The following is a 7,500-nucleotide window of genomic DNA, read 5'->3' as shown; positions in this document are numbered from 1 at the left end:
GACCGCGGGGAGCGCGCCCGTCTTCGGGGCTTGTTGCTGGCCGTTGGAGGAGCTCCAGCGGACCGGGGGGAGCGCGCCCGTCTTCGGGGCTTGTTGCTGGCCGTTGGAGGAGCTCCAGCGGACCGGGGGGAGCGCGCCCGTCTTCGGGGCTTGTTGCTGGCCGTTGGAGGAGCTCCAGCGGACCGCGGGGAGCGCGCCCGTCTTCGGGGCTTGTTGCTGGCCGTTGGCGGAGCTCCAGCGGACCGCGGGGAGCGCGCCCGTCTTCGGGGCTTGTTGCTGGCCGTTGGAGGAGCTCCAGCGGACCGCGGGGAGCGCGCCCGTCTTCGGGGCTTGTTGCTGGCCGTTGGAGGAGCTCCAGCGGACCGGGGGGAGCGCGCCCGTCTTCGGGGCTTGTTGCTGGCCGTTGGAGGAGCTCCAGCGGACCGGGGGGAGCGCGCCCGTCTTCGGGGCTTGTTGCTGGCCGTTGGCGGAGCTCCAGCGGACCGGGGGGAGCGCGCCCGTCTTCGGGGCTTGTTGCTGGCCGTTGGAGGAGCTCCAGCGGACCGCGGGGAGCGCGCCCGTCTTCGGGGCTTGTTGCTGGACGTTGGAGGAGCTCCAGCGGACCGGGGGGAGCGCGCCCGTCTTCGGGGCTTGTTGCTGGACGTTGGAGGAGCTCCAGCGGACCGGGGGGAGCGCGCCCGTCTTCGGGGCTTGTTGCTGGCCGTTGGAGGAGCTCCAGCGGACCGCGGGGAGCGCGCCCGTCTTCGGGGCTTGTTGCTGGCCGTTGGCGGAGCTCCAGCGGACCGCGGGGAGCGCGCCCGTCTTCGGGGCTTGTTGCTGGCCGTTGGAGGAGCTCCAGCGGACCGGGGGGAGCGCGCCCGTCTTCGGGGCTTGTTGCTGGCCGTTGGAGGAGCTCCAGCGGACCGGGGGGAGCGCGCCCGTCTTCGGGGCTTGTTGCTGGCCGTTGGAGGAGCTCCAGCGGACCGGGGGGAGCGCGCCCGTCTTCGGGGCTTGTTGCTGGCCGTTGGAGGGGATCCAGCGGACCGCGGGGAGCGCGCCCGTCTTCGGGGCTTGTTGCTGGCCGTTGGAGGAGCTCCAGCGGACCGGGGGGAGCGCGCCCGTCTTCGGGGCTTGTTGCTGGCCGTTGGAGGAGCTCCAGCGGACCGGGGGGAGCGCGCCCGTCTTCGGGGCTTGTTGCTGGCCGTTGGAGGAGCTCCAGCGGACCGCGGGGAGCGCGCCCGTCTTCGGGGCTTGTTGCTGGCCGTTGGAGGGGATCCAGCGGACCGCGGGGAGCGCGCCCGTCTTCGGGGCTTGTTGCTGGCCGTTGGAGGAGCTCCAGCGGACCGGGGGGAGCGCGCCCGTCTTCGGGGCTTGTTGCTGGCCGTTGGAGGAGCTCCAGCGGACCGGGGGGAGCGCGCCCGTCTTCGGGGCTTGTTGCTGGCCGTTGGAGGAGCTCCAGCGGACCGCGGGGAGCGCGCCCGTCTTCGGGGCTTGTTGCTGGCCGTTGGCGGAGCTCCAGCGGACCGCGGGGAGCGCGCCCGTCTTCGGGGCTTGTTGCTGGCCGTTGGAGGAGCTCCAGCGGACCGCGGGGAGCGCGCCCGTCTTCGGGGCTTGTTGCTGGCCGTTGGAGGAGCTCCAGCGGACCGGGGGGAGCGCGCCCGTCTTCGGGGCTTGTTGCTGGCCGTTGGAGGAGCTCCAGCGGACCGGGGGGAGCGCGCCCGTCTTCGGGGCTTGTTGCTGGCCGTTGGCGGAGCTCCAGCGGACCGGGGGGAGCGCGCCCGTCTTCGGGGCTTGTTGCTGGCCGTTGGAGGAGCTCCAGCGGACCGCGGGGAGCGCGCCCGTCTTCGGGGCTTGTTGCTGGACGTTGGAGGAGCTCCAGCGGACCGGGGGGAGCGCGCCCGTCTTCGGGGCTTGTTGCTGGACGTTGGAGGAGCTCCAGCGGACCGGGGGGAGCGCGCCCGTCTTCGGGGCTTGTTGCTGGCCGTTGGAGGAGCTCCAGCGGACCGCGGGGAGCGCGCCCGTCTTCGGGGCTTGTTGCTGGCCGTTGGCGGAGCTCCAGCGGACCGCGGGGAGCGCGCCCGTCTTCGGGGCTTGTTGCTGGCCGTTGGAGGAGCTCCAGCGGACCGGGGGGAGCGCGCCCGTCTTCGGGGCTTGTTGCTGGCCGTTGGAGGAGCTCCAGCGGACCGGGGGGAGCGCGCCCGTCTTCGGGGCTTGTTGCTGGCCGTTGGAGGAGCTCCAGCGGACCGGGGGGAGCGCGCCCGTCTTCGGGGCTTGTTGCTGGCCGTTGGAGGAGCTCCAGCGGACCGCGGGGAGCGCGCCCGTCTTCGGGGCTTGTTGCTGGCCGTTGGCGGAGCTCCAGCGGACCGCGGGGAGCGCGCCCGTCTTCGGGGCTTGTTGCTGGCCGTTGGAGGAGCTCCAGCGGACCGCGGGGAGCGCGCCCGTCTTCGGGGCTTGTTGCTGGCCGTTGGAGGAGCTCCAGCGGACCGGGGGGAGCGCGCCCGTCTTCGGGGCTTGTTGCTGGCCGTTGGAGGAGCTCCAGCGGACCGGGGGGAGCGCGCCCGTCTTCGGGGCTTGTTGCTGGCCGTTGGCGGAGCTCCAGCGGACCGGGGGGAGCGCGCCCGTCTTCGGGGCTTGTTGCTGGCCGTTGGAGGAGCTCCAGCGGACCGCGGGGAGCGCGCCCGTCTTCGGGGCTTGTTGCTGGACGTTGGAGGAGCTCCAGCGGACCGGGGGGAGCGCGCCCGTCTTCGGGGCTTGTTGCTGGACGTTGGAGGAGCTCCAGCGGACCGGGGGGAGCGCGCCCGTCTTCGGGGCTTGTTGCTGGCCGTTGGAGGAGCTCCAGCGGACCGCGGGGAGCGCGCCCGTCTTCGGGGCTTGTTGCTGGCCGTTGGCGGAGCTCCAGCGGACCGCGGGGAGCGCGCCCGTCTTCGGGGCTTGTTGCTGGCCGTTGGAGGAGCTCCAGCGGACCGGGGGGAGCGCGCCCGTCTTCGGGGCTTGTTGCTGGCCGTTGGAGGAGCTCCAGCGGACCGGGGGGAGCGCGCCCGTCTTCGGGGCTTGTTGCTGGCCGTTGGCGGAGCTCCAGCGGACCGGGGGGAGCGCGCCCGTCTTCGGGGCTTGTTGCTGGACGTTGGAGGAGCTCCAGCGGACCGGGGGGAGCGCGCCCGTCTTCGGGGCTTGTTGCTGGCCGTTGGAGGAGCTCCAGCGGACCGCGGGGAGCGCGCCCGTCTTCGGGGCTTGTTGCTGGCCGTTGGCGGAGCTCCAGCGGACCGCGGGGAGCGCGCCCGTCTTCGGGGCTTGTTGCTGGCCGTTGGAGGAGCTCCAGCGGACCGCGGGGAGCGCGCCCGTCTTCGGGGCTTGTTGCTGGCCGTTGGAGGAGCTCCAGCGGACCGGGGGGGAGCGCGCCCGTCTTCGGGGCTTGTTGCTGGCCGTTGGAGGAGCTCCAGCGGACCGCGGGGAGCGCGCCCGTCTTCGGGGCTTGTTGCTGGCCGTTGGAGGAGCTCCAGCGGACCGCGGGGAGCGCGCCCGTCTTCGGGGCTTGTTGCTGGCCGTTGGAGGAGCTCCAGCGGACCGCGGGGAGCGCGCCCGTCTTCGGGGCTTGTTGCTGGCCGTTGGCGGAGCTCCAGCGGACCGCGGGGAGCGCGCCCGTCTTCGGGGCTTGTTGCTGGCCGTTGGAGGAGCTCCAGCGGACCGGGGGGAGCGCGCCCGTCTTCGGGGCTTGTTGCTGGCCGTTGGAGGAGCTCCAGCGGACCGCGGGGAGCGCGCCCGTCTTCGGGGCTTGTTGCTGGACGTTGGAGGAGCTCCAGCGGACCGGGGGGAGCGCGCCCGTCTTCGGGGCTTGTTGCTGGCCGTTGGAGGAGCTCCAGCGGACCGCGGGGAGCGCGCCCGTCTTCGGGGCTTGTTGCTGGCCGTTGGCGGAGCTCCAGCGGACCGCGGGGAGCGCGCCCGTCTTCGGGGCTTGTTGCTGGCCGTTGGAGGAGCTCCAGCGGACCGGGGGGAGCGCGCCCGTCTTCGGGGCTTGTTGCTGGCCGTTGGAGGAGCTCCAGCGGACCGCGGGGAGCGCGCCCGTCTTCGGGGCTTGTTGCTGGACGTTGGAGGAGCTCCAGCGGACCGGGGGGAGCGCGCCCGTCTTCGGGGCTTGTTGCTGGCCGTTGGAGGAGCTCCAGCGGACCGCGGGGAGCGCGCCCGTCTTCGGGGCTTGTTGCTGGCCGTTGGCGGAGCTCCAGCGGACCGCGGGGAGCGCGCCCGTCTTCGGGGCTTGTTGCTGGCCGTTGGAGGAGCTCCAGCGGACCGGGGGGGAGCCGGGCGTTCGAGTTGCCCAGGCAGGGGGTTATCCTCCACTAGCAAACCTCCATGAGCAGCGGAGCCCGGTCAGCTGCGCCAAAAAGAACCACACGAGGGCGACCTGGGGTTGAAATCCCCCGCCACATAGGAACGAATGCCGGGCGTTCGAGTTGCCCAGGCAGGGGGTTATCCTCCACTAGCAAACCTCCATGAGCAGCGGAGCCCGGTCAGCTGCGCCAAAAAGAACCACACGAGGGCGACCTGGGGTTGAAATCCCCCGCCACATAGGAACGAATGCCGGGCGTTCGAGTTGCCCAGGCAGGGGGTTATCCTCCACTAGCAAACCTCCATGAGCAGCGGAGCCCGGTCAGCTGCGCCAAAAAGAACCACACGAGGGCGACCTGGGGTTGAAATCCCCCGCCACATAGGAACGAATGCCGGGCGTTCGAGTTGCCCAGGCAGGGGGTTATCCTCCACTAGCAAACCTCCATGAGCAGCGGAGCCCGTCAGCTGCGCCAAAAAGAACCACACGAGGGCGGCCTGGGGTTGAAATCCCCCGCCACATAGGAACGAATGCCGGGCGTTCGAGTTGCCCAGGCAGGGGGTTATCCTCCACTAGCAAACCTCCATGAGCAGCGGAGCCCGTCAGCTGCGCCAAAAAGAACCACACGAGGGCGACCTGGGGTTGAAATCCCCCGCCACATAGGAACGAATGCCGGGCGTTCGAGTTGCCCAGGCAGGGGGTTATCCTCCACTAGCAAACCTCCACGAGCAGCGGAGCCCGTCAGCTGCGCCAAAAAGAACCACACGAGGGCGACCTGGGGTTGAAATCCCCCGCCACATAGGAACGAATGGCGGGCGACCAGGGGTCGAAATCCCCCATTGAAATGAATGGCGGGCAACCAGGGGTCGAAGTCCCCCATTGAAATGAATGGCGGGCAACCAGGGGTCGAAGTCCCCCATTGAAATGAATGGCGGGCTACCAGGGGTCGAAATCCCCCATTGAAATGAATGGCGGGCAACCAGGGGTCGAAGTCCCCCATTGAAATGAATGGCGGGCAACCAGGGGTCGAAGTCCCCCATTGAAATGAATGGCGGGCTACCAGGGGTCGAAATCCCCCATTGAAATGAATGGCGGGCGACCAGGGGTCGAAATCCCCCATTGAAATGAATGGCGGGCAACCAGGGGTCGAAGTCCCCCATTGAAATGAATGGCGGGCAACCAGGGGTCGAAGTCCCCCATTGAAATGAATGGCGGGCTACCAGGGGTCCAAGTCCCCCATTGAAATGAATGGCGGGCTACCAGGGGTCGAAGTCCCCCATTGAAATGAATGGCGGGCTACCAGGGGTCGAAATCCCCCATTGAAATGAATGGCGGGCGACCAGGGGTCGAAATCCCCCATTGAAATGAATGGCGGGCGACCAGGGGTCGAAATCCCCCATTGAAATGAATGGCGGGCAACCAGGGGTCGAAGTCCCCCATTGAAATGAATGGCGGGCTACCAGGGGTCGAAATCCCCCATTGAAATGAATGGCGGGCGACCAGGGGTCGAAATCCCCCATTGAAATGAATGGCGGGCTACCAGGGGTCCAAGTCCCCCATTGAAATGAATGGCGGGCTACCAGGGGTCGAAGTCCCCCATTGAAATGAATGGCGGGCTACCAGGGGTCGAAATCCCCCATTGAAATGAATGGCGGGCGACCAGGGGTCGAAATCCCCCATTGAAATGAATGGCGGGCAACCAGGGGTCGAAAGTCCCCATTGAAATGAATGGCGGGCGACCAGGGGTCGAAATTCCCCATTGAAATGAATGGCGGGCAACCAGGGGTCGAAATTCCCCATTGAAATGAATGGGCCCATTCATTTTCAATGGCCGGGCTACCAGGGGCGCAGTACCACCTGTCGTCATTAGGGGCGCTGTAGATAGGGGACCGAGTCCCCCCATTCGAGAGGTTTGCACCCAAACCTCAAAATGGTTGGTGTACAATTATAGGAGAGACCTTTTTAAGACGTGGGAGCTCCAGGGCAAATCAAGGGAGGCTCGACCAACCCATATCCGCTTTAGATGCACTTTAGGTCGGACTCCCTTGCCAGATGGTCCCCTCCTCAGCCTGGTTCTCGAATTTTTTCTAAGTCAGCCCAACTTGGAAATATTTTCAGAGTGCCACTTTCAAGGGAGTTTCGCCCAACCCCTATCCGCCTAAGAGGCACTTCAGGTCGGCCTGACTGGCCACATTTTCCCCCTCCTCATCCTGGTTCTCGAATTTTTTCTAAGTCAGCCAAACTTGGAAATTTTTTCAGAGTGCCACTTTCAAGGGAGTTTCGCCCAACCCCTATCCGCCTAAGAGGCACTTCAGGTCGGCCTGACTGGCCACATTTTCCCCCTCCTCATCCTGGTTCTCGAATTTTTTCTAAGTCAGCCAAACTTGGAAATTTTTTCAGAGTGCCACTTTCAAGGGAGTTTCGCCCAACCCCTATCCGCCTAAGAGGCACTTCGGGTCGGCCTGACTGGCCACATTTTCCCCCTCCTCATCCTGGTTCTCGAATTTTTTCTAAGTCAGCCAAACTTGGAAATTTTTTCAGAGTGCCACTTTCAAGGGAGTTTCGCCCAACCCTTATCCGCCTAAGAGGCACTTCAGGTCGGCCTGACTGGCCACATTTTCCCCCTCCTCATCCTGGTTCTCGAATTTTTTCTAAGTCAGCCAAACTTGGAAATTTTTTCAGAGTGCCACTTTCAAGGGAGTTTCGCCCAACCCCTATCCGCCTAAGAGGCACTTCGGGTCGGCCTGACTGGCCACATTTTCCCCCTCCTCATCCTGGTTCTCGAATTTTTTCTAAGTCAGCCAAACTTGGAAATTTTTTCAGAGTGCCACTTTCAAGGGAGTTTCGCCCAACCCTTATCCGCCTAAGAGGCACTTCAGGTCGGCCTGACTGGCCACATTTTCCCCCTCCTCATCCTGGTTCTCGAATTTTTTCTAAGTCAGCCAAACTTGGAAATTTTTTCAGAGTGCCACTTTCAAGGGAGTTTCGCCCAACCCTATCCGCCTAAGAGGCACTTCAGGTCGGCCTGACTGGCCACATTTTCCCCCTCCTCATCCTGGTTCTCGAATTTTTCTAAGTCAGCCAAACTTGGAAATTTTTTCTGAGTGCCACTTTCAAGGGAGTTTCGCCCAACCCTATCCGCCTAAGAGGCACTTCAGGTCGGCCTGACTGGCCACATTTTCCCCTCCTCATCCTGGTTC

This window comes from Leptonotus elevatus, unplaced genomic scaffold (genome assembly GCF_054856555.1).
Source record: "Leptonotus elevatus isolate MCC_2025b unplaced genomic scaffold, RoL_Lele_1.0 HiC_scaffold_146, whole genome shotgun sequence".
Classification (NCBI taxonomy): domain Eukaryota; kingdom Metazoa; phylum Chordata; class Actinopteri; order Syngnathiformes; family Syngnathidae; genus Leptonotus; species Leptonotus elevatus.
The sequence above is the reverse complement of the archived record's forward strand: the minus strand, read 5'-3'. Positions refer to the sequence as shown.